Source organism: Macrobrachium nipponense, chromosome 8 (assembly GCF_015104395.2).
Source record: "Macrobrachium nipponense isolate FS-2020 chromosome 8, ASM1510439v2, whole genome shotgun sequence".
NCBI classification, from domain to species: domain Eukaryota; kingdom Metazoa; phylum Arthropoda; class Malacostraca; order Decapoda; family Palaemonidae; genus Macrobrachium; species Macrobrachium nipponense.
Window position 1 is genome coordinate 81412880 of NC_087203.1, and position 27980 is coordinate 81440859.

At 36.3% G+C, this 27980-nt stretch overlaps 1 protein-coding gene across 6 annotated transcripts in view; it reads right to left on the reverse strand.

Annotated features, from left to right (window-relative positions):
- Positions 1-14369: 14369 nt before the first annotated feature.
- The window catches only part of LOC135222883 (uncharacterized), a 141046-nt gene continuing 127435 nt past the window's right edge, over positions 14370-27980 (reverse strand). For all 6 annotated transcript variants that reach the window (XR_010316377.1, XR_010316376.1, XR_010316372.1 and 3 more), the window contains one exon: positions 14370-14455. The gene's annotated coding sequence lies outside the window, so the exon portion shown is untranslated. The remainder of the gene's footprint in view (positions 14456-27980) is intronic.

Consider the following 27980-nt stretch of genomic DNA (forward strand, 5'->3'; position numbering starts at 1 on the left):
ATTGCTTCATATTTTCTAATTTTATCTTAACTTCATTGTTCAGGTTACTAATGGACACATAATGGGGTTCTTCCATTTACTCCAGTATTTTTACACGCGACAGCTGTTTCGTCAACCTATACGTATTGACGTTTTCAAGCGTACTGATACAAATATGTTGTTGTTGTTTTTGATTTAGCTGACCTTGTGTCAGCACGGGCTCTTGCTCACAGAGCAGCCCGTATACAAATATGAGCCTACATGCGTTTTGTGACGTCATGAGGACGGAAAGGTAGTACAATTGCCAGATACCTAGTTTTTAAGTATTTACAAAAGACTATAGTGAAACATAAAATAAGACAAATAAATAAATATGTTGAACAACAGAAATTATTATATAAAAAAATTGAAAGTAAGTTATTATATACACATTATACATAAATATATATTAATTACATATATGTTTAATTCACTGAAAGTCAGTGTGCGCTCCTGTCCGCGTGTGGGGTTTTTGTTACACGCGGTTGAAGGTCTGCCTCCTACACGAGGGCAAGGAACGGTCTGCCTCACGTTGGATGTTAAGGCTGGGACGTTGCATTGCGATGCTGACTGCTTCTGATATCAATAAACGATTGTAGTTGCCTACAATCGTTTATTGATATCAAAAGCAGTCAGCATCGCAATGCAACGTCCCAGCCTTAACATCCAACGTGAGGCAGACCGTTCCTTGCCCTCGTGTAGGAGGCAGACCTTCAACCGCGTGTAACAAAAACCCCCACACGCGGACAGGAGCGCACACTGACTTTCAGTGTTTAAATTAAAAACATATATGTAATTAATATATATTTATGTATAATGTGTATATAATAACTTACTTTCAATTTTTTTTTTATATATATTTAATTTCTGTTGTTAACATATATTATTTGTCTTATTTTATGTTTCACTATAGTCTTTTGTAAATACTTAAAACTAGGTATCTGGCAATTGTACTACCTTTCCGTCCTCATGACGTCACAAAACGCATGTAGGGCTCATATTTGTATCGGTTACGGGCTGCTCTGTGAGCAAGAGCCCGTGCTGACACAAGGTCAGCTAAATCAAAAACAACAACATATTTGTATCAGTACGCTTGAAAACGTCAATACGTATAGGTTGACGAAACAGCTGTCGCGTGTAAAAATACTGGAGTAAATGGAAGAACCCCATTATGTGTCCATTAGTAACCTGAACAATGAAGTAAAGAAAATAATTAGAAAATATGAAGCAATTTCAAAAAAGCTGGTTAACAGTGAGAAAGCCATTCTATTCAATGAATATATATATATATATATATATATATGTATATGTATATCTATATATATATATATATATATATATATATATATATATATATATATATACACACACAAAAATATGAGGTTGTAGGTTTTTGAAGAAACCTAACGACTGTCGGAGAGAGAGAGAGAGAGAGAGAGAGAGAGAGAGAGAGAGAGAGAGAGAGAGAGAGAATCAATCACCTTTTGAAGAAAATCTCATCTTACGAACTTTCCATACAAATCTACTGTATATTCCTGCCGTTCGTCCAATCATTCAGCAGCATGCTGGATGTTCTACATAGACAATCATACTATGATTAAGAGTAACACACATACGTACATGCATACATACACACATGTATACGAGGTTAAGCCATAAATACAGAAATACATGACACTTTACTAATGAATACATGACTACGAGCATAAACTTCTATATGCATACACACTGGGTAAAAACAGCTACATATAAAGCCCTTCATTACATGCACACAAGAGAGTAAATACCTTTATGCATCAAGAGTAACTCCTAAACATACATTCACACATACATGGCTTATAAATTCCCGCCACTGCCATTAAAACAGTGAAGACAATATGCTCATTAAAGGGCAGCCACTCAAGGTAATCCCTTTTGTGCTACTCAGCATTTAATTGACTCATTCCACCTTCTCCTCTCTCTCTCTCTCATCTCTCTCTCGTCTCCTCTCTCGCTCTCTCTCTCTCTCTCTCTCTCTCTCTCTCTCTCTCTCTCTCTCTCTCTCTCTCGAGTTCTGAGTTCCTACGGAGAGGGCCGCATTTCGAGGACAGCAACTTGGGGAACAGATATACTTCTTTCGAATGTGTGTTCCGACTAATTGACGTGTTTATCATGTATCATTTTTCTGTAAACAGCGACATTTTCTTTCGAGGATGAGATTCATAGATACGATTTTCTCACCTCTTTCATTTTTAACTTTATTTTCCTTACCTGTATAAAGGAAGAACACTGTTCAGTGATAAAATATTTTAAATACCTTGAGACATCTTATAAACTCCTTAAAACTCCTAGACTAATTAGTCAAGTAGAAATAAATCATTGTCCATCTAACCTGGCTACCAAATGAATCCTGACAAATCCACTCTGCACTCGTTTATTTGACGTAATTTGTCTTTCACATACACGCAATAAATAATGGACTAAAATGTCAGCCTGTGGACAAAAGTTAATGATAAAGGACGCTGTAAATATTAGAATTATATCTAAGGATGTGCAGCGAGTAAATGGTGAAAAAAATGCGTGTCTTACCCCATCTTTATTTTTCCTTTCTCCTTTCGTATATTCCTATGGCCACTTTTATCCATACCTTTCGCATATCCTTATGTCCATTTTTATTCATGCCACACTCATTTTTCTTTATATTTCCTGTACCTCGATTTTCAGCGAACACATTCTCAGGATCCTAAATCGCTGACTTCCTCTTTTGTTCAACTCATATTAAACTCATATACTAAATTTCATTACGTAGGTTTTACCCAGTAATTTCTCAGCCTTTTTTCCACTGGGGAGAAGCAAATCTATTGTCTAAAGAATCTTAACCATATTTTGAAGCAACAGACGTTCTTTTACCCTTACCGATCCCATCATGGATGCTAAACTCACCTGTTTCTTTTTTTTTTTTTTTTTTTTTTACATGCACAGGTAAGGCTTGGCAATCTTGTATCATCCAATCTACCCCAAAACAAAGCCTAAGCCCTGAAGTTGGCCCCCAACGATCTAAGAGCCTCCTAAGACGTTAGCTATGTTGCCACCCATACTTTACTTGAGAATAACGTCAGGTCCGTTACATGGAAACTCATCAACATCATCATATAGTCATCAAGGAATAAGCTAGAGTTAAAAGGATCAGCGATTGTTGCGGCAATCAAGCGACCGACAATCTTTACTGGAAATGAATAAGAATAAATAAACCATTGTTACCCGAAGTTATGCCCCCCTAAACCATCCCTGATATACTATCTTGAAAATGATCTTCAGCTGTGTGTCTCTCACCCCACTCCCGTTTGTCTTTCATATTTACACCTGTAAATTACAATTAATTTCCAGAAGTGAAAACATCCCAATCTTACCTGTTTATATCTACAAAAAAAATCTTTATTTCTTGGTCGAAGATAAATCTACTTTCTGAGTATAAATGTCGTCTTGTCAAAGACAATCTCTTGAGAATTCGTAATAATCATCCGATGAAAGAAGCAGAAAACAGTGATTGCGTTGAGTCTTCAAGATTCTGCAGCAAGAATGATACCAGGTAAGAGTGTGACTTAAAACCTTTGAAACTGTGAAATTCGCATTCTGTGGCTACTGATTTGAATTTCGGGGACCCGGTACTTATTTCTTTGATGGTGATGTTTTTAAAATAATTATTTAATGATAAATGCCGCAACAAATATTGGAATTAAACCACCTCTGAATTACCTATAAAGAGTTCCCACTGTACTGGAATGAACTCACAGGATGCGTAACTAAAGTACATCATTGATCAGTCAATGACGCCCACACAAGTTGGAATGAAATTACCAGATGCGTAGCAAAAAACTGATAATATGTTACCAGTAAATGCAGCAATAAATACTGGAATTGAATCACAGGGTGTGCAACAAAATTACATAATAAATGACCAATTTACGATTTAAATATTCCTGTTCATCAACACACACAAGACGCCTGCTAACGAACAGCTTTCACTTGGAGTATGAAAAATGACTTCATAAATGTTCATTTCACTCCGTGAATGCTTCATTTCGTTGCTTGCTGGCTCTTTCGTCCTGATACAATTATAATTTCTTAATTTCTTTCCTCTGTTAAAGAGCGATAGAACGTTTGCCTTGACCGCTCATTCAATCCTCTCTCTCTCTCTCTCCCTCTCTCTCTCTCTCTCTCTCTCTCTCTCTCTGCAGCAGGTGCCTAAAAATGAATTAACAAGTGTCTATTTACTTTATAACATTCTACTTAGTTGTTTTCTACCTTCTTGCAGTTCCTAATATAATCACCTCCGCAGCTTAAAGAGTTTAATGGCGGAGAGAACGTGTTTTTCTGGATTCCCCCTCCCCTCTCTCCTTCTTCCTCTCTCTCTCGCTCCCTCTCTCTCTCTCTCTCTCTATCTTCCTTCTCTCTTCTCTTCTTGTCCTCTCTCTTCTCTTGCAAAATAAAAATGTATCATAACATATGCTAATTCACTCTAATACTGTTCTAAATAGTTGTATTTTTTACTTTCATGCAAACAAATATATAACCACCGCAATTTTGAAGAGGAAGAACAAGTGTGTACTCTCTCTCTCTCTCAACTCTCTCTCCTCCTCGTCTCTCTCTTCTCATCTCTCTCTCTCTCTCAGCTGCTCCATCGATAACTAGGCTCCTTCTCCGCGAAGACAGAGAGCAAACAGGTCGCGAACTTTCCCCTTCCCAGAAAACGGACGTCAGTTCTTGAGAATTCGAAACTTTCCGGTTCATTAAGCTCATTACCTCAATTGCGCCCTCGGCTGGGATGGGACGAAGCTTATAATTTCTTATTTTTCGTTTTTAAACTTATACTTTTACATACTCTGCCCGTTTTCGAAAAACGAAAAAGTAAAGGACATGAGGGTATACACACATACCGGATAAAAAAACGAGGTGCGCTATTTTTTTTTCCATCGCGGTAGTATAATTATAAAGTTTCGAAAGAAAGAACTCTTACCTGTGCTAAACTTAGGTAAATGGTAACTTTTTTGTTGAACGTATTCGAGATGTTTCCTCAAAAGTGAGCTCGGATACACAAGGAGCTAGTGTACACGTGCATAACATAATGACTTGTAAAATGGCAACTATGCGGAAAATTGCAATAAGCCTTTGCAGCACTAACAGCAAAGGGTTAAAAGTCACCCCAAATTTAACACATTGTTATTTGAGCAAATAAAAAAAAAGTGCGTATTTCATACGAATGTCAAGACCCATTCCTCCGGAAGAATAATCATCTTAAAATTGTCTGGTATATTCATATGACGATTTTTTTTATTCTTTTTTGTTCCAATTTTCGAAGAAGAAACTGAATAAAATTCAGCTTCTGAGATTCACCCATTTTTAACCTCCATGGAAATGCCATGTAATTGTCTAAAAAGAACACACATTTGTCAGTCACGTAAATTACAGCCGCGAGGACAATTGAAAAAATACGACTATTCTTAAAAAAAAAAAAAAAAAAACTATTTTCAGGCACGTTTGGAAATGAGCTGTCAGCTTTATCCAATTCATGCAAAACGCGACACAATTAAGTTTGCTCATAATCACAGTATTTAGCGTGTCATCAGTGTCATGGACTCTAAATGCACTGAACTGTAAAATGCAGCTCGCGACTAAAATGGACTGCTCAAACACACACATTTACGGAGGAAAAATACTTCCGCATGTTGGAACATCAAATAATTTACCTAGACCCTGGAGATAAAAATACACAATTAATACAAAAATACAACCACTCGTTTTGATAAACTTTCACATTTAGTAAGAAGGACTACACAAATACACACATACACAAACAAACTGCAATAAACATACACATTCACTGAAAAAACACACATTGTGATATACAATATAGTATGAAAAAATATACCTACACTATTTGATGAACATGCTACTCATAGTATACTAATCAGATATCACACACACAACTTGTAATAAACATACAGATTTAATGAGAATCACGAACATAAATATGGATATTTAATGAAAAAAACAAAACGCGCGCGCGCTCGCACTGAGATGAACACATACGTATTTACTGGGAAAATACACAAGCGTTTTGACTACTTTCATCCATATCGATTCAGTGGCTTTCATAGACTTTTCCTTAACTATTACATTCCCTCCACTGTTAACTTTGGAAATCTATTCTTGATGACGTCTTTCCAAATCCCTTGCAATCTTCCATCCTTCGGAAAGATGTCCATCGCAATTATGACGGCAGATAACTTATAATCAGTCATGGATTCCAAATGAAGGTTTATCGCCTCCACTTTAAGCCTCACTTCCCCTTTTTAGCCCTGTAATTCCAAACAGAGTCAATGCCATACAAACCTCTCGCTACCTTCAAGAATACTAAAAAGGATTCTATTGTGACGATATGTCTCAGGCTTAAAATGCGTATTTGGTTTCCTCTTATTAAAAAATCATAATAGTTGGACGACTTAAATACATAATAACTTGCAGATCCACATGCAAACCCTGTCTTCCCTTTGTCTTGCGTGGAGGTGCACTTGACCCAAACAGCGTAATTTACGGCCATACTGGATAAGAGGAAATTACGAGCACCACTGGTTACTTTGCCCCCATGAAGTGCTGCTTGTTGCAGAGCTTCAGCTCCAAATTCTGTTGTGGCGACACGTACGTCGTACCACGATTCAACAATCTTTCTTTTCACTGCAAGGCTGTAAGACGCAGTATCATTTTTTTCGAAAGTTTAAGGCAATAACACCACTGCTGTAGATTACACGAAATTCATTTTTGTTAGTTGTATATATTTACCCAATAGCTGATCATTTTGACCTGTTACGTTTCAATTTTCTTTTTTCAAACTGGCCGACTTTATTTGCAACCATGCTTTACGAGTTCATCATCTCTATTGCTCGTTAAAACGAGTGTTTAATAACAATAACAATAATTTATGACCAAACAGCGCACTTTTACCTCGCCTACATAGCCTGCTGCGCTTAAGAAATTACATAAATCGAAACCTGTCCTTGCTGACGTTACGAATTTATGCAACAGCCAGTAACGTCTAATCTACGGCCTACGAGGCTTTGTTACATATTTACTTAAACTGCGTTACCTACGATATATTTACCCGTGTTTACGTAATTAATAAATAAACATAACCCAAGGCCTCTTTAGCCTCGAGTCAAGACCTAGTATTACAAACAGCATAATAAAGTCAGATTTATTTGATACTGACGTTATTTCTTAATCTAATTTTGTGAAGCATACATTCTCGAAGGGTGAATAATAAAAATAAAATAAACATGAACAATAACATGACAAAACTTTAAAACAATGGACAACAATCAGAAAACATAGAAACAAACGACAAAAATGTAAAAACTTATAAACTAAAGACAAAAATGACAAAACTTGGAAACAAAGGACAAAAGTGAGAAAGATTGGAAATAAAGGACACAAATTTCGAACAGAGACAAAGGACAAAAATCATGAAACGTAGAAACAACGGGCAAAAATGAGATGATCTGAAGAGCAAAGACAAAATAATAAAATTTCGAAAAAAAGGACCACTTGAAAAAAAAATACTGGACCTATCTCCGAAAATTCACAGACCCAACCATAGACGATGGCCCAACTAAACCCAAGTATATTCGAAACACTATCAACAACCGGAACCCTTGAACATTAACGCTCCAATGACCGTTAATGAGGTCGTATGAAATAAAAACTTTACGGGCGTTATATAGGTCCTCCCTTCTTTCTCTGATGGAGCAGAGAGAGAGAGAGAGAGAGAGAGAGAGAGAGAGAGATAGATAGTAGAGAACGAGAGAGAGAGAGAGAGAGAGAGAGAGAGAGAGAGAGAGAGAGAGAGAGAGAGAGAGAGGTCTTTCTCTCAGTCCAATAACAAAATGTAGCATTCTACTCGAACCAATGACCTAAAAGCTCATTCATCTGTAGATCGTTTTCATTATAGATAGAATAAAGATTTATTTTTTCTTCCCTTCTTTTCAGTAAATCATAGAGTTTTTCAGTGGTTATTTATTTGTTTTTTTCTAAAGGGTTATTTTGGAAGCGTAACACAGCATTTGGACAGACGCCATAAGTGATCATGGCCTATCTGCTCAGGATAGGCGAAGTCTCTATCAAATGTTGTACTTATTTGACTGGAAAGGATCAAAAGAAAAAAAGCATAGCAATAATTTTTTTCTTACCAATCTTGTTGGAAATTCATAATTTCTTTCTAAATATGAAGAATGAAATGAGCAAAATATTTCCCCACTCACAACACTGTGCAGAACTTAATCCGACCACAGACAGATATAATGTCTCCTTCTTTAAATCTTGACAAAGCTCTAAAACTATTCTCTTAAATTTGGGGGAAAAGTAATCTTCCCTTTCCAAGAACCAAGAAAGAAAAAATTCTTTGATAAAAAAGAAAAATATATTGCAGCCAAAGACTTGATCTTTTTCATTAACCTGGTCCAATTCCACTATGCCCTGGGAAGTGACTAGGAAAATAAAATCATAAAATATTTTTCAACCTTTTATTAAAATGCTGGTTATTTCTAATGCAAAAATCCTCGGCAACATATTTACTGCACTTTTTCCTTTACACACGTGCACTTCCAAAAACAATTTTTTCTATAAAATTAGTTTACGCATTTCATTAAATTTAATAAACCTATTTTTGAAAGATCCAAAACAAGAAATCAATAGAAGTCAAAAAGAAAAAAATATTCAAGACTTCATAGAAAAGAGACAGCTAAACCTTTACATCCATATATGATAAACACAGGTAACAAATAAGAGCAAAAACTTCATGGCCAACGCACTCGCTCACCTACAACTAGGGAAAATTCAAACACCTATAACTAGGAAGATTTCAAACACCAGTGATGGCAATAGTGCATTTGTCTTACCTAACCTATATACAGTACACGCTAAGAAGTCCTGTGAATACCGTATTCTATTAAACTTTAATGTCTCATATGTGAATCCTGAACATCACGATGTGGGGACGCAAATTGAACACCCCAAAGTGCCAAGAAATAACCATACTCCCTAAATAGTCCTGACTCAGTCGTACATCCTGAGTTCATGACACAACTACACTTCCTAAACAGACTTTACAAAACTGTGTATCCTAAAACCCTGCTAACGCAGCTGTACATTTTCCAAAGTCTTCACACAACTGAGCACATTATACACAATCACAGCTGAATACTTAACACAAACTTTACACAACTGAGCATCCTAAACACTGACACAGCTGTACATTTCCAACACTCATTACACAACTGAGCATCCTAAACACTCAAACAGCTGTACATTTCTAACACTCATTACACAACTGAACATATAAACACTGACACAGCTGTGCATTTCCAAAACTTATTACACAACTGAGCATCCTCAGCACTAACACAATTGTATATTTCCAACAGTCCTCACGCAACTGTGCATCCTCAAACAGACCCGAGATGAATGGCACTATAAACAGTTGTTCAGGATTTTAAGCCAGAACCAAGGAAAGGTAAGACCTCTTTATAACAAGACTCATTCATCCTTACCTATATGCAAGTTGCTCCTGTGAAGTGAAAGCCTCCATTTTCTCGAAAAACCTTCTTTGCTCCCATTGGCTGTCCTGGATTTGCTTCTCCACAGGGAACCTTGGATTAGGGCGGAGCCTACCCAGTCGAGATTTAAAAGAGCGGGGCCACAGCAGCTCTGCCTCAGAACCTCCTCAGAACAGATCTGAACTGCTCAGAAGCAGGACTTCCTCAGACTTTCTTAAGCCCTGCAGACTCCATTTCACCCCTTCTAATCCCTTGACTCCTCTGGGGGTATCCCACAAGTATTCGTATACCTCCATACTGCACAAAAATATCAGCAGATAAGAAGACTACCAAGCCCAGGATTTCCAGGTACTGTGAGATGTAAATTCAGTGCAGTCAGGGAATTGTTTTGCCTCTCGTCTGTATTTCATTTCCGTTTTTCCAAGGCGACTTTCCCTTCTTTGTTCAGCTTCTCATTCCCCTAATTTGGGTTCAATGCTGTCATTAATTCCCTTGCGATGCTAATAAACATCCCCTAGTTAATTCAAGCACGTAACTGTCCTTTCAGTGTAAACTCCCAGTCATTTCATGCTCCTTGAGTGGTTTGTAAATTTTTAGACAGAGCAAGTAGTGCGTAACGTTCCCCACGTGTTCCTCACCTTAATACTGATGCTAGAATGCAATCTCTTTGCAGACAAACACCGTGCCTGATTGTGGGAGAAATTGAGAACCTTTTGCAATAAGGCTTACATTGAAATAACCCGTTCGCGCAAAATTTTGATCTCCGTGTCTGGTTCATTTCCCATCCACATGTTTTCTGTGGATCGACAATCAACCACCTCATTAGTTCCTGGACCTATGTAACTTAATGTAAATATAGTTCATTTAAAACTAAAGTCCAGAGTTTATGTAAATTCCTCCCTTTTCAGTAATATCGGCCTTCTGCCGTAGTTTTTTTGTGTGCGTGTGTGTGTGTGTATGTGTGTGTGATCTCGTCCCTCTAGTCAAGGCCATTTTTAAGTGTTAGACTATATTTTCTAGGAGGGAACGAGCAGCTTAGAACACAGCCTTGATGTAAGTGTAGGCTGACACTGCTAAAACTGAACACAACCTGAGGACAATTTATGATTGCCACGGGTATCATAACGTATACTCTTCTCAAATAAAAGGACCACCTTTGTTACCACACGAAACCTATAAAGGCCTGACGTTTTAGGAACTCTCGCCGCAAATGCCAAGAAAATAAATGAGAGCCATTCGTTCCGTAAATGAGCAGGGGCAAGAACTGCGGAGTTTAATTTCCTAAATAGCGGAAGTGTGACTTAGGAAACGTTAGTAGACGACAGCCACCGGTGCGTAGGGGTGCCATCCGACAATCGACCTAATTTCATCATCCTATTCAGCTTTGAAACAATGATTTCGACACAAAATGATAAACCACACTCTTATTCCCCTTCCCCCAAAAAACTAAACGTTTGATTACCCATATATATACACGTATATATACGTATATATGTATGAATATATATACATATATATACATAAATATATGTATATACACACACACACACACACACACATATATATATATATATATATATATATATATATATATATATATATATATCTATCTATCCATCTATCTATCTATCTTTCTATCTATCTAATATATATATATATATATATATATATATATATATATATATATATATATATATATAATACTGACGGTAAGCATGCATGCACTGGGCAAAATAGAAAATGATATACTCTCTCACCAGCTCCTCCTTTTACTACTTTCTTTCCCTCCTTTACTTTTACCCTTCCAGATATGGATTCGCTAAGTGCATTTGGTTGCAAGTCTAGGTGGCTGTCGTAAAGAAAGGCGAGCATGGGGGCTGGCGCACACTATTTCTTGTGGGTGCGACCGCAATAACGTGCATCATTTTGCGCGCGTCCAACCGTGTGCTGGAGTGGAAACGCATGTTTTATTTCGTGCACGTGCAACCGTGTGTGTACGCACATAAACAATTTATTGTGCGTATTTGTGAGTTTCGTTAAGTGAGTGTGTGAGTGTGGGCTTTCATATGCCAACTTTGAATACACATTAGAATTCGCGTTCTATAGTAGATTCACATCAACCGTGCATCTGATGTCTAGGCCAGTCCCTTACGACGCTCCTGGTTGGCTATTGATAAGCCAATCACAGGGCTGGAAACTCTGAGTCTCCCGAGAAAGTTCACATAGGTAGGATATATGTTCTACCTCTCCTGAGAGATACGTCTTAAAATCAGGAGTGTCGTAAGGGACAGGCCTAGGCATCAGATGCACAGTTGATGCGAATCTACTATAGTTGTTAAGACGTTCTCCTAATAACGGAATGGTAGGTTGGTTTACACTTAGCTGGTCTTATGCCAGCAAGGATCACCGCCCAATGGCGTACCATGAGTGCTCTTAGGTGTGCTAGAGAATAGAAGACTTAGTGCGGACCTGTGGACTCTAACGAACCAACTGGATTTTAAGAGTGATAGGAAATGAATACGATTCCCAAGTATAGATAGAACAATGGCCGAATGTGTCATTGCAACCTAACGTTTTGTATCGACTCAAGAAATGAGTTAGCCACTTCATCCCAAATACATGATGAAAACTGGTAGGGTCTTGAGAAAACGTAAAAGAAGAAAATTAGATATGAAACGTATCCGCCAGCATATTCCCGAAATTCCCTGAAAAAGCGGGACGCCATATCTTAAAAACTAACCATAGAATCTCCTTGAAAATAATCTCATTATGTTTCCCACACCCAAATTAGCCCACGATATCTGATAAACTGAACTACCGTAACACAGGGGCATGGCAAAAATAACCGGGGGTGGTGCAATACTAGTATACATACATCTTGGGAATCTACATTCTCTCTCTCTCTCTCTCTCTCTCTTCTCTCTCTCTCTCTCTCTCTCTCTTACACACACACACACACACACATTAGGGACAGGCTTCTGTTCTCGTTGCTTCACAAGACTCAGGAGGGAAATGTTCGGTGCATCAAGAGAAAAAGGGAGCAATATTGGAAACATTAAGTTATCAACTGCATGATAAAGTCATTAAGAATTAAAATAATTATTTATATTCAATGATGTACTATTTTCACTCCATTAGTCATAATTTACAATTATTCTATTCTGGTGCCCGGTTAATAAAAATTCGGTGGATAGTCTGACAACTCAGCAGGTAATATGTGGGATGGAAGGTTTCAGAGCCTTCGAGTATTTCGCCGAGACATACCTTATAACTAATGAGTCTACTCTTAAAGCAAGACATTTCGGTTACATACTTCAAATGAGACAAATCACACTGAATTAAGTCTGAAAGGCAACTTGTAGGTCGGTTAAGCACGACTGAATCTGTTTAGTAAAGACGTACCATTATCAGAATTTGCAACATGCCTTAGGAGTCCGGTGGGAACGGAAATGTGTCACAATGAAGCCAAAGGGGTCTAATAAATAAACTGTACAAAGGACTTTACTTTATAACAGACCAATAAGCATAAATATAACTAACACGATTATCTAACACGGAGAAGGAGCAATATATTTTGAAAATCGAAGGGCGAAAATCCCTACCAGGGAGCGGATAGAACCGCCCTTCCGTCACATCCACGACATTACCTTAAAATCTAACGACTACCCAACCTCGAAAACTTTAGGCATAACTTTTTTCCACACCTACCGGTGTAATATCCGATGCCAGGGGAATATCTGATGACGACATAATAACCGGTCGTCGTAAAATACAGTATTCGCGGTTAGAATATCTTGGGGGGGTTTGATAAGCGGTCGGAGTCTGACGAACATTCCGAGATCGCGGGAGACGAGAGTCGTTTCCTTGGGAAATTCCTTTTCTCCACAACTTATTGCATTTCAGCCTGGGAAAATTATTCTGGCTTTAGCTAAGTCACTTGAATTTCAGCGATAAATGACTAAAATCAATCTTCATACAAATATAGTTAAGTAAAGCTGTAAATGATTTGGTATTTTTTATTATAAATACGAGTTATAGTCGAGTGTATTCCTAAACACTAACAGTAAACATCACATCAGAGAGAGAGAGAGAGAGAGAGAGAGAGAGAGAGAGAGAGAGAGCACTGTAGGAACATTTCCTGTTACTAAAGTAACCAGTGCTTTCGACTGATAACATACCTCTCCACGAAGAATACCACTATACAGCGACCTAACTGTAAGCCTCAGTACCCTGTTCTCTCTCTCTCTCTCTCTCTCTCTCTCTCTCTCTCTCTCTCTCTCTCTCTCTAATACATACACACACACACACACACATTTATACAGGAAGGAACATCTCGGCAAAAATGAGTCTACATTCATGACAGTAAAAGCAACCGTTTGAAACGTATTAAAAGATTAAAGAAACACTAAAGCATAACGGTCTTCGGTACACTGAAGAAAGAAGCAAATGTAATGATGAGTCACGTTAGTCCTTATACTTATAATCCTATTACTATGGTGCACCACTATGCCGTGACCGGAAATAATAATGAGTTAAAAGCCACAATAATGTATATGAGACTGTATTTTTCAAAATACAAAAAAGGTTAAAAAACAGGTTAAAAACTGCTTCCACAACAACTTGTACGTGTAATAACGACCTTATACACGGAAGATGAGGGTGTCAACATCATCATAAATTCACGAAATTACTTTTAAAAGAATCATCGTAAACATAGACTTTAAGGCCATAAAGGAAAGATGCTGACAGCACCATGCGCACCGCACTTACCTTGATCTCTCGCATTTCCTGACAACGTAAGCTACGGCGAACACCAGGGCCACTATGGCCACTGTTGGCCCTAAAACCGCCTGAAACATAAAACAGAACAATAAAGTTTTGATACAAAACAACTTTTACATGTACAATCCTCATTGTTTCATATTTAAAGTATAAATAAACAAGCGTTTTTGCAAGCAAGGAGAAATAATTATATAAATGTATTTTTAACTGTCCATACTTTTTAACCTCTCGGTTTCTTCACACTTTTATAGCTATTTTTTCAGTACAGTGTCTTGATCTTCACGAACCCTTGCTAAACATAGAACAACAACCGCAGCAACTGTATTAAATCAGTACTTGAGAGACATATTCCATCAATACTGCAATCCATCACAGTCACCTTTTAATAATCAGCATCATTCCACTATCGTTTCTAGCCCAGGCATGAAGGCCACGAGAAGTGAAAAGGAAGGAGGAAGGATGATATAAGTTTGGAAAAACAGAAGCGAAATTTCTTTTAAAAGAGAGAACAAAATCTAAAATTAAGAAGCATGATACATGAAAACTATTTCTCTTCTATTCCGTTTGATTGAGTAAAAGGAGGCTATTTTCATTCATAACTACTCGGAGCAAGAAGTAAGAGTAATGGCTTGCAAATATAAAAGGACAAAAATCCAATGAAAGGATTGATATCAAAGGACAATAAAACAAGCTGTCAAAGTGCGAGCATTCTTGTGCCATTTCTGAGAAAACTTTTAGAGAAATATTTTACAGACTCTCTCTCTCTCTCTCTCTCTCTCTCTCTCTCTCTCTCTCTCTCTCTCTCTCTAAGCCAATAGGATAATGGCTCTTTGAGAAACAAATGCAGTGTTAAATGCTGATAATACCATACTAACTAAAATAATGTAATGGCGAGGTTCATGCACACAAGTTTCGGCTCACCTGAAGGAAACAAGTACTAATCCTGGTTTGGATAAAGATTCCAGCGTCTTCTTCATACTCTCCCAGACTCTAAGGACTAGAAAGATTAAGATAATCATCGACCGAACGCAAGATTTGAACTTCATGATCATACTCTCGAAGATGTGAGACATAAAAGGATAAGCTAATTCCGGCTAGCATAAAGATTCGCACGTATTTGCTCACCAGCATCTATACTCAACTTGATCTCTCTCTCTCTCTCTCTCTCTCTCTCTCTCTCTCTCTCTCTCTCTCTCTCTCTCTCTCTCCTATAACAGTATATATACAGTACGTCTATCGACACGGTCAATGCTCACTACTCAAAATATCAAATATTATACACGTATGTATATATTCCATGCGTAAATTTTCTACATTAATCGTTTCATATGCACAGGGCAAATACTGCTGCACATTTCATGCGTGCATGTAGCAACTATGTGTATACGGCTGTGTTGTCCAGAAAATAATCAAAGCAATTTTCCGACCCACGGAAAAGGAAACGTTGACTAATGACGGATCTATGAATTCTGTAATTCAATTCAAAAATAATAATGGTTTTTAAGCACCGTGACATGTATCGAATGTATTTGCCAAATTCTGCCTATTGCATATTGGAGTCTGCGTATCAAGTTTCAGATCAACTGACGCCAACGCGCGTGAATTTCAGTTATGGATTTCGCTATTCATTTTAATTGGTACCGTCACTTTTTTTTCCTTTCGCTGGTAAAGGGAGTATTTGCAAAAAGTAATAAAAATAAGTCGGCCATTAAATGTTGGACCTTTCTTATATCGGACAGAGTATTAGCTTCGCAAGAATCAAGTATCCATATATTGTAAGTTCGAAACGTTTTAGATAATAATAATAATAATAATAATAATAATAATAATAATAATAATAATAATAATAACTGAGTATCCCATTTAACCATCCCTTTGGTCAGGGTAATTCTCGAAAGCAATAATCTCGGCTCTCTCTCTCTCTCTCTCTCTCTCTCTCTCTCTCTCTCTCTCTCTCTCTCTCTCGCCAGGGACCACTGAAACCAACCCAAGGGTTAAATGCCTGTTTTAGAAACTAATGCATTACTATATTCTTCGAAAACCACACTGACTAATTGCATACATTAGGTTCGTCCACAGGCTACTGTGTGTTTACCTACAGGTAACAATAGCTAATCCTAGTTTGGATAAAGATTCAAGCATTTTATTCATGCTCTCCCAAATTCTAACAACTAGAAAGATTAAGATAATCTTCGGCTGAACGAAAGGTTTGAACGTCATGACCATACTCTTCCAAGATGCGGGACATAAAGATATTAAGCTAATTTCGGCTGGAGTTGAGATTCGTTGCGTCATGTTCTCGAGCATCTATGCTTTACTCTCCCTCTCTCTCTCTCACTCCCTCAAAAAAAAAAAGAAAGAAAAAGCTAAAGCTGTTTTCAAACAAGGATAAACTGAGCAAGTCTACCATCATTAAGGTCGTAAGTGTCTTTCCCACAACTGGCTAAGTTTACATAACACTGCAATACTTGTTGTTACGGGGGGGAGGGGAGCGATGCCCTCAAAGTTTATTATTCTGCGATATTTATTGTCAAGGGGACAATGCCGTCTGTGTTGACAATGCTGCAGTAACTAGAAGTAATTCGTTCACAGGAGAAGCCGGCAAGACCTGGGGCACATTCTCTGAGACCCATTGCGACTACTTAGGCAGTGAATCTTGTTGAATTGTTGCCGTTGGACTGTTTGGGGTCACAGTCGTGGTGGAGAGATTAAACAGAAAACAGAAAATATCCATTTAGATATTCATGTCAGAGACATAAATTCAAGGCAACGAGACGAAGGCCTCGATGAGGTAACCCGTCACCCACTTCCGATTGGAACCACTGACCAGATATCCACAGCTTTACTGCGAAAACTGAAAACAGTACTCAGTGCTTCAGAAAAATAGTTTTCCAAAACAGACTATGTCATCTGAAGTATAACCTATTATAACACTTTTCCTTGTAATTCTTTAACAGTACGAAAGAACATAACCAACGTGTCACTACAATACAATTATTTCTCATAGAGAGCAAGGATGATCTTCCAAGGCTATCTTGAGATTAAGAATTAAAAGCAGTATGATACAAATACAATCAACGTATTTCTAAAACAAATATAATTTCAACTTAAATCTGCGTACGTATTGTTTTGTGAAATAATGAAATTACAGCGCATTACAACAAATGTTCTTACATTCCCCCACACTCAGCGCTCTCTCTCTCTCCACATAAATATTCTCACAAATTTCAGGAAATGGAAACTTTGTTAATACACGACCATTCATACCAGTAATGGGCCTCTGACGATATAAGTTTATAATTAATTTTCTGAAAAAGAGAAAAACAAAAACTCGTCGACAAATTACAGATCATGAATTCTAAAACCAATCGAAAGTAATATTTTGTTTGATACTCTAGATAGAATATGAATGTTAGTAGTTTCCAAAGTTTGCATTTCACACGGGAGCCCGAATATTATCACAATGTATCTCTTTATTGAGACTAATTTCTTTTTCGTTTTCAACAGTTTGATAGATTAAAAAATAAATAAATGAATTGATGTAGCAAATAAATCTGCCACACCGATACTGTGTGCAAGATTCATTCGCTTTGTCAATTTATATATTTTTGCCGGAAAGACAAGCCTTTCATTTACCAGTCCTTTATTAAATTTTACATGAAATATTTAGCTGATTGTCGGTTTATAGCTACGAACTCTCATGCGCACGAAATGAAAACTGGGACAGAATGAATTTATAAAACTAGGGTCGGATTGTCTAACAATTAACAAAATACAGTTGGTTGACCATACCACAAAGATATCCAGTTTAATTAAATTAAATTTAGGAGCGTCGAAAAATGGGAGACAAGACCAAAATTTGTAAAACTCGCAGGACTTTGGAAGAGCATTAACTATCGCGATTGTTATACGGACAAATTTTCAAAACGCTCAAGAATATGTATTTGTCCAGCTCTGGCTCTTGTCTGATAAAATCATGCAAACTAAACAGCTATGAATGCAACTGTTAAAAAACTATCAATATATGCATCCTAAGTAAATAAAAGCAACACAATATTGAGATATTCCAGACAATTCCTGATGTGGTAAAACAACATACCGTTAATTCGTATATGTAAAGTGGATGTCAACAAGAGAGAGAGAGAAACTCGTTATTTCTGATAATTTGTCTGGTACCACTAAAAAAGGACAATACAGATGATAAAGAAAAATTGAAGAAAACAAGAAAACAACAAAAGTTTTCAATCCAGAGTTAACGCCTAAGTGAAAAATTAAGGAAAGAAGCTTTGAAATTTTAGCGAAAGTAAACCGATGAAATAAAAAAAATTATAAAAAGATAGAGATCTTAAATTTCTACAATTCCTACCCGAAACTTATTGCACATCTGCAGTTGCATATTCAACTCGGAAAAGGGCTGACATTTCAAACCCGCGTCAAATAAAGGAAGAAAAGAATTTAAGGTTATAATGTCAGAAGGTCAAGAGGTCTGTTGTTCTAAAATGTAACCCATTGTGTTATGGGAATAACCAAAACCACGGATATAAGTTGAACTAACTGAACAGGGTATGCATATAAAATGTATGTATGTATGTATAAGTCATATCACATTTCCGTGATTCATATACATATATCGAGCTACAATGTAGCTCGATATATGTATATGAATCACGGAAATGTGATATGACTTACAGATTGGTTACGTGCTGTCAAAAGCACTACAAACACTACCGGACAAAATGTTGTCTCCAAACCAACTATTTACCTGCGCGCGAAAGGTATATGAGGGTGAGAGGCGACATGAACTCTTAGCCTCTCGCGGTGGTGTAGTAGGTAAAAGCTTCACAGACGTTCCTGGATTTGAAAGGATCCATTGGTTCGCGCCCTGGTCCAGGCAAGTCTATTATCGAGAAAAAATTCCCCTTCGGTTAAGCATATATGAAAATATATTAATTCCGAGGTAGGGCGAATTAGATGTTAAAGGACATTGTAGCTCGATATATGTATGTATGTATGTATGTATGTGTATATATATATATATAATATAGATATATATATATATATATATATATATATATATATATATATATATACATACATACATACATACATACATACATATATATATATATATATATTGCAACAAATCACTGTAGACGTGTGATGATCATATAGCATACAGCCAGGAGAAGGGTGAAATGAAATGACTTGAACCGAGCGCTTTCATGTGTTTTCTACACCTCATCAGGGTTCAGGTACAAGTGCCAAGAAAACAAATACAGAGTCACAAGAAGACTTCGTGGCAAGACAAATGATGCTAAAAAACAACGCTAACAACTACCAGACAGTTCTAATACCTAATAGCCTACTTGTTTTAAAATACCCTTCGTTAAAATCTCATCAACTTTGTACAAACCTAGGCTGATATTCAATAAATTATATCAACAGTCTTGTTTAATTATACATGATTCTATTAAATTTCTTTTCACCAAACTCTCTACAAAACATAATTTCCTTTGAGTCTGTCCAGTTAATACCATGATCACTATTATTCATATGCACAAATAATGCATTTGACATATTACCAGTTCTTACATTATATTTGTGCTGTTTTAATCGAACTGCCAATGTCTTTCCACTTTGTCCCACGTAAGTTTTATTAAAATTTTTGCACGGAATCTTATAAATACAACCTGTTCTATTTCCAGGTGAATTTCTTATCAGCAAGTTTCTAATAGTTCCTAGAGTTTTGAACACAACATTAATACCTAGTGGTTGTGACTTGTCTCGGATGTTATTAAAGCAAGTATAAAAAGGAAGCACTAAAAGGTTTTTGTTTTCGACTTTTCAGTTTTTGTCAATCCATAAAACGTTTTTCGTGCCTTACAATAGGTGTTTTCAATAAAACTGTTTGGGTACCTCAAATTGCCAGCAATTTCACGTATCTTGTCAATTTCATGATCTAAAAATTCGGGGCTGCTGACCCGCAGGGCCCTTAAAAACATAGCAGAAAAAACAGCAGTCTTAGTTCTAAAAGGATGGTTTGAATAAAAATGTACATAAGAACAGATATTTGTGGGTTTCCTATAAACAGAAAATTTGAACTTTCTATCAAATCTATGTAACAACACATCTAAAAATGGCAATTTTCCTTCTTCTTCCCTCTCAAGGGTGAACTTTATGGAGGGCACTAGTGCATTTAGTCTACTAAGAAAGTTTTGTTTTACGTTCTTTTTTTTCACTGGCCATGAACAAAAGATGTCATCCACATATCTTATCCATAACACACCTCTTGGCAATAAATTCGGTAAATATTTTCTTTCAAAAAAACTCCATATATAGATTGCTAAGTATAGGAGAAAGAGGATTTCCCATGGCCATACCGAATTTCTGTTCATAATAATTACCATTAAAAGTAAACTTGCAACCTTTGATACACAATTTTATAAGTTCTATTAAAGTTTTGTGTGGCAATATGAACACATGTTTTTTCATTTCATCCTCCAGAAACTCAAACAGGTCATCTATTGGCACCTTTGTAAAAAGAGAAGTAACGTCGAAACTCACCATTATAAAGTCATAATTTGGGTTAAAATTATTAAGACGACTGATAAAATCTACATTATTTTCGAGAGAACATCCCGAAACCGTCCCCACTAGTGGTGTAAGTATTTCAACAAGCCATTTTGATAGTTTATATGCAAAAGAACCAACCGAGCTTATAATAGGTCTTACTGGATTACCTTGTTTATGCGTTTTTATAGTACCATGCAGATAAGGAGAAGTTGGGCAAATAGTTAGAAATTTTTGTACTAAATCCTTATGGTTATACAAGAGTTTCTTAATATTCTTGTTAAACTGAGCATTATCATTTTCTAAAGTACTGTTTCTCAGTCGAATATAGGTAGTATGATCGTCTAACAGTTCGTACATTTTCCTCTCATATTCAGTTTTATCCAATATAACCAGAGCACTTGACTTATCTGCTTTCGTGACGTGGAGAGTGTTATCTTTCTTAATTTTCTTGTAAGTTTCAAAAAACCTCTTTGGAATAGTAGGTGATATACCCAATCCAGCAATACCGTATATCATACGGTATTGCTGGACAGACTCAAAGGAAATTATGTTTTGTAGAGATTTGGTGAAAAGAAATTTAATAGAATCGTGTATAATTAACTTGCTTTAATAACATCCCGAGACAAGTCAAACCACTAGGTATTAATGTTGTGTTCAAAACTCTAGGAACTATTAGAAACTTGCTGATAAGAAATTCACCTGGAAATGGAACAGGTTGTATTTATAAGATTCCGTGCAAAAATTGTAATAAAACTTACGTGGGACAAAGTGGAAAGACATTGGCAGTTCGATTAAAACAGCACAAATATAATGTAAGAACTGGTAATATGTCAAATGCATTATTTGTGCATATGAATAATAGTGATCATGGTATTAACTGGACAGACTCAAAGGAAATTATGTTTTGTAGAGATTTGGTGAAAAGAAATTTAATAGAATCATGTATAATTAAACAAGACTGTGATAATTTATTGAATATCAGCCTAGGTTTGTACAAAGTTGATGAGATTTTAACGAAGGGTATTTTAAAACAAGTAGGCTATTAGGTATTAGAACTGTCTGGGAGTTGTTAGCGTTGTTTTTTAGCATCATTTGTCTTGCCACGAAGTCTTCTTGTGACTCTGTATTTGTTTTCTTGGCACTTGTACCTGAACCCTGATGAGGTGTAGAAATACATGAAAGCGCTCGGTTCAAGTCATTTCATTTCACCCTTCTCCTGGCTGTATGCTATATATATATATATATATATATATATATATATATATATATATATATATATATATTATATATGTGTGTGTGTGTGTGTGTGTGTGTGTGTGTGTGTGTGTGTGTGTGTGTGTGTGTGTGTGTATGTGTGTGTTTCTTTTCTTCCAGATTCTGGAAACGCATAGATTGAAAGACTAATAAAAAGAATTTGACTCCCGAGATTCCAATTATCTTGGATTAATTGCTCGTTTGCAAAGCTTCCCATGAATGATTATGCTCTTTCCATTGGCTTCATTGTGAACTATTGGCCTTAGTAAGCTCTGGGCACTGAATACTGGGATGGCGCAGAGAACCCGACGCCCACAGCCATTGCATAACAAAATTTCTTCTCCAATATGTGATTAGTGAAAGGCTTAACTTGGTGTTCTCATTCTAGTCAAATAAAATAAGAAAAGAAAGTCTCTTCTTTTTAATTTCTATACAGTTTTGACGGCATCTGGCTTTCCAGAGAAAATAAAAACAGTAAGAAGAATTACTTTTCCGATCAAAATTTCCAAGAGATTAGAACAAAAGATTTCTATGAAAATCTTCCAGGGGAACATGGACGAATTTGTCCGACGGAAAAAGGTCCTGCCTAATAGAAGAGAACATTTCATTCTCAATGTCTCTGGAATTTCGCGGCAGATGTAATCCAGATGACTCGTAAATCACTTGACCAAAAAGCTAAGGATTTGAGTCATGCGTACCTGGCAGTGATATCTCATTAAATCAGGATGAGAGGAAATTTCCATTATTATTATTGGTTACGAAATAAGACTAATATCGCAAAGCAACACGTAAAAAGGAAAATACAAAAATAAACCACTTATACATACTTCTTACTTATATTCATTTAGTATGAAAAGTAACAAAATTCATTTCGAAAGTTAGCTATAGCATCAGAATTTGAACCATCGGAATAGATTTCCTTCCCCAAGTATTCGTGTCTTCCCAAAATTATTTCCCGTCTGTGTTTTGAAGCTAAGGAAAAACACTTATCCTTTTACTGAATCATTAAACCAAGCATACGATATCATTTCTCCAGATGACAGCTGGGGCTAAACAATTCCTTAAATTCCAAGGGAAAATATGAGCAACTGAAAAGTATCAGCATTACACAATGAATTATTCTTTCTTGTCCGGACACTGCTAACAGAATGTTTTGTTTGCTTACTTTATTATTATTATTATTATTATTATTATTATTATTATTATTATTATTATTATTATTATTATTATTATTATTATTATTATTATCAGACCAATAACAAACATATATAGGCAAAATATGATATAGAACGTATATATAAATATAATTTATATATATATATATATATATATATCTATATATATATATATATATATATAGAGAGAGAGATAGGAGAGAGAGAGAGAGAGAGAGAGAGAGAGAGAGAGAGAGAGAGAGAGAGAGAGCTTAAATGTAAAAACTAAAAAAAAATAGTACTTTGATTCTTTATTAGAAGAAAGTATTATTCTCTACGGTTTTTATCCTTAATATTACACGGTATTAATTTTATAATTCATAAGGGGAACGCCATATTATGGCCCCAGCCTAAACTGACATTCAAATTACCTGGTAAGCTTCCACGGCGTAGAGTAGTCGCTGTGCTAAGAGAATAACAGGTCTTAGGTTTGGGAAAAAAACACGATAAAATTAACCACTGATATAAAGGAACTTATCATCATCAGTAATATAATCTGCGCAGTGAACTCGTGTTTTTGTACAGACCCGTGTCTGAAGGCAAAACACCGGACACCTGTTCACAAACTGAAGTAGCATAGATATTTCTCCCTAGAGCTTACATCTGAATGGCAAAAATCAGGCTGATTTTTCGTTAGCCTATATGCAGATATTATTAGTGTTTCGTCCAAAAATAAGATTCTGCGAAAATTGTGATCTCTTACTCCAATACCCACACAAAAAAATGCTATAAACAATTCACTTGAAATGAACTCTGGGGTAGATGATTAACTAACTTGATACAGTATTCCACTAAGCTTCTTTTTTCTTCTTCTTCTTCTTTAGATCATTACCTTGGAGGCAGTTTGAATGCTGGATAGTGTTCTACAAGAGTTAAAATCAAAGATGTTACCCACAATTTACCGCCAAAAGAATACGCTGCCCAGCTTCATTTGTATTGGGGTTTTGCATATATATAATCAAGGATTTAGTGTATTCTAGTCATTACTAAACCAGACAAAAACTACAGCAAAAATGTTCATAATTCTCGGAAGCACATGAAATCATGAATCGCCCAATTCCTAAATGGCAAATTCTCCATCCTAGCCTACCTCCGCAGAGGATAGTAATCGTTAAATAAACACCCAATCATTTCCTCATGCCTGCTCCGACAACCATCAGTCTCTCTTCCACATGGATTCTCTACTGTGCCGACAAATCCGTTCCGAATGCGGGCCGGCCGATGTCTGGTTTGAGTAACTACTCATAATTTTTGAGTAATGTTTTATTGATGTAAGAACTCGTCTTGACTGCAGCGAAAATCATGCGTACTGAGATATTGTGTATTTTCAACAATGACAATAGCCACAGTTATTATACTTCGTTTGTCAACATGTCTCCAGCTGTTGTACGCTTGGACAATAAAAACACCGAAATTTTCATCATCATTGAGGTTTGGTGTCTCTCTGACTAAGATTTGTCTTCTGTCGCCAGAGATAACAGAATTTAATGTAAAAATCCTCCTTTGGACGGCGTGATTGGTCAGAATTTAAGAGGTGTACACAAGAGAAACTGCTGTCAACAGAAATGAAGCACAAATTTGTCCCAACTCTCTCCCTTCGATCCGCAAAGCTAAACATCCCACTTGCGGTACTAATTCCCAGCATCAAAGGCTCCACAATTAACTGACATGGTGCTTGCCATCATTGTATCCCTTAGTTCACAATAGCTCCCAAAATCCACTTTCGGAGTAAATACCAGTAATAACTCGGTTTCAGTGGCAGTTGAGGAAACATACCTCTCTCTCTCTCTCTCTCTCTCTCTCTCTCTCTCTCTCTCTCTCTCTCTCCGTACCTCTTCCCTTAAAGATACCTTGATGATGTCTATTCCTAAATCACCATCATCTCTGCTCTCGGCTGCGCAATTCAAAACATAACGTTAGTTATTACTATAGTTATTATTATATCATTAGTAGCAGTAGAAGTAGCAGCAGCAGCAGCAGTAGTAGTTCAATCTACGAATATAATATAAACAATCTTTGTTCCAAAGATTGTAAAATGACGTAATATCATCCTCATTAACATCAAAAGAACGGTATCCCACAAACGCCGGCTTTGAAGTTTCGAGTATTCTGTGAACAGTGGAAAAACTTCTTTCTTTCTCGCTAGGATAACATCCATTTTACTAAGACAAATCTGAAGTGATATAGTCTCAAATACCGAGCTAATTGTCATATTGTCTTTAGTTATAGGTTGGTAACTGCAAAGCCGTCTGGAACAACCTGACTTTCCGGAAACAGTCAAATCTCTGATAGAAATTAATTTCAATCAAATCTTAATCAGCATTCTAATTTTTTCTTAAATCTAAAAACTTGAACCACTATAAATAAAAAGTATTCGAGAGGCACCTTGAAGGCACGTAATGAAACAAATTTTAAAATCGTATTTCTGGACTTCGGTCGCCAAAATAAAATCAACTCATTTAATCACATATATAATGTTTTATAAATATATGAATATCGCTTTTACCAGACATCTTTGGACCCCTATGGAGTGGTTGGTGAAAAAAACGAGTAAAACCGCCTTGGTCTTTCCAGGTCTATGGGATGAGTTGCTGGCATAGGTTTTATTATTAATTATTTTATTATTATTATTATTATTATTTTATTATGATTATGATTATTATTATTATTATTATTATTATTAAAGGTTGCGTCAACCTGCGAACCTGATCGAACCATGAACTCGTAAACGTGAACTAAGGGATCTCCTACTGACCTATGACGGATATGTGTGTGTGTGTATATATATATATATATATATATATATATATATATATATATATATATATATATATATATATATATATATATATAATACATATATATATATATATATATATATATATATATATATATATATATATATATATATATACACACACACACAATTGATTTGCGCTTTCAAATATAGGAATGTTATTAGGCGGAAGACTTTACACAGTTGAATACATCGGCCAGCCAGAAGAACGCTAGAATCTTCAGCGATATCTGCTTATCAACTTTGGTTATTTTTAGTTAGCTGTAATATTATGGTTATAAGATATGCGCGCGCGCACGCACACACATTGCCATTTTAAGAACCGAGCAAACAGACAGACATTAGAGTTACCAAACAGTGTTTGTGAAACACGTTGGCCTCGCCAGTGATCATAAAAGCATTAATGACTACTTTACCTTGGTATATTCCGTAACATGGAAAGCCTGCTTGGCGTGTTGATGGCTTTTTTAGCTTCTTTTATAAGGGTTTACACGCGCTAGATAATACTAATGAAGCAGAATAATTATGTTGCACATATATCTAAAACCCATAAAGAGCTTTTGATAGCTGTTCATCTCTCTTTATCTGTGTCAGTCATTATGAGATACTTGAATACAGTATAATAATAATAATAATAATAATAATAATAATAATAATAATAATAATAATAATAATAATAATAATAATAATAATAAGATGATGATGATGATGATGATGATGATATTATCCTGATGAAAACTAGTCGATGGGGAATAATTTCGCTGTAGGAAAATCGATGCCTTTGCATTTCCCAAATAAGTAAAAATGACAAACTTTGGAAAATAGGACAAACCCTGCGATTCTCGCCGTCTGTAAATTTTGGATCCAAGCCATTTTGAGAAATTCTAAATCGTTTAATTTGAAAGTCTATAGAGATCCAAAATGGAGGGCCTGCCTACGAAATTGCCTTAAAATTGGAGATACGGACTTCTGAAGTTGGTTATAACTGCAGAGTTTGATTACCCTGGACTGGAACGTTTGAATGAACTTGGCTTCCCGGACATTCGCAGATAAAGATTGAAATGCGAGGACGGATACGAGTTACGAATATCCAGAGTATCTATTTTCTTCATGTAAACCGAAGCAAATGAAATGTATAAGGATGAAAGACAACAATAAATCATTATGACACAAACATGACGAAAAGAAAATTGCTTCCATAATTTCCCGTCTGGATGTCATTTTTTGTCATCCATCTGCTGGTAAGAAGGAGGAAGTGGTTATATAGATTTATGCACTGGGGCAACTAAGGCCATTCAGCGATGAAACGGAAATTGACAGTCAAAGGTTTGAAAGGTGTTACAGGAAGAAAACCTCACAGTTGCACTATGAAACAACTTTTAGGATAGGTTGGACAGTAAGTTGGAAGAAAAAGAATATGAACGGAGGTACAGTAAAAGGAATGAAAGTAGTTGCAGCTAGGGGCCGAAGGGACGCTGCAAAGAACCGTAAGTAATGCCTACATCGCACCGAATGAGGTGCACTGGGAGGAGGTGGTGGAGAGGGGATATGTAGAAGTAGGAGGAAGTTGGAGGAAAGGAGAGGGGGGGAGGTGGAGGAAGGAAGATGTGGAGGATTGGGAAGGAAGGAGACGAAGGGAAGTGGAGAAGGAGGAGGTGAAAGGGGTTAGGATGGGAGGGAGGAAGACTATTATGCGAAATAGAAAGGTATAGGAAAACCCTTAGGGAAATTCTATTACTGAGATTCTAAATTACT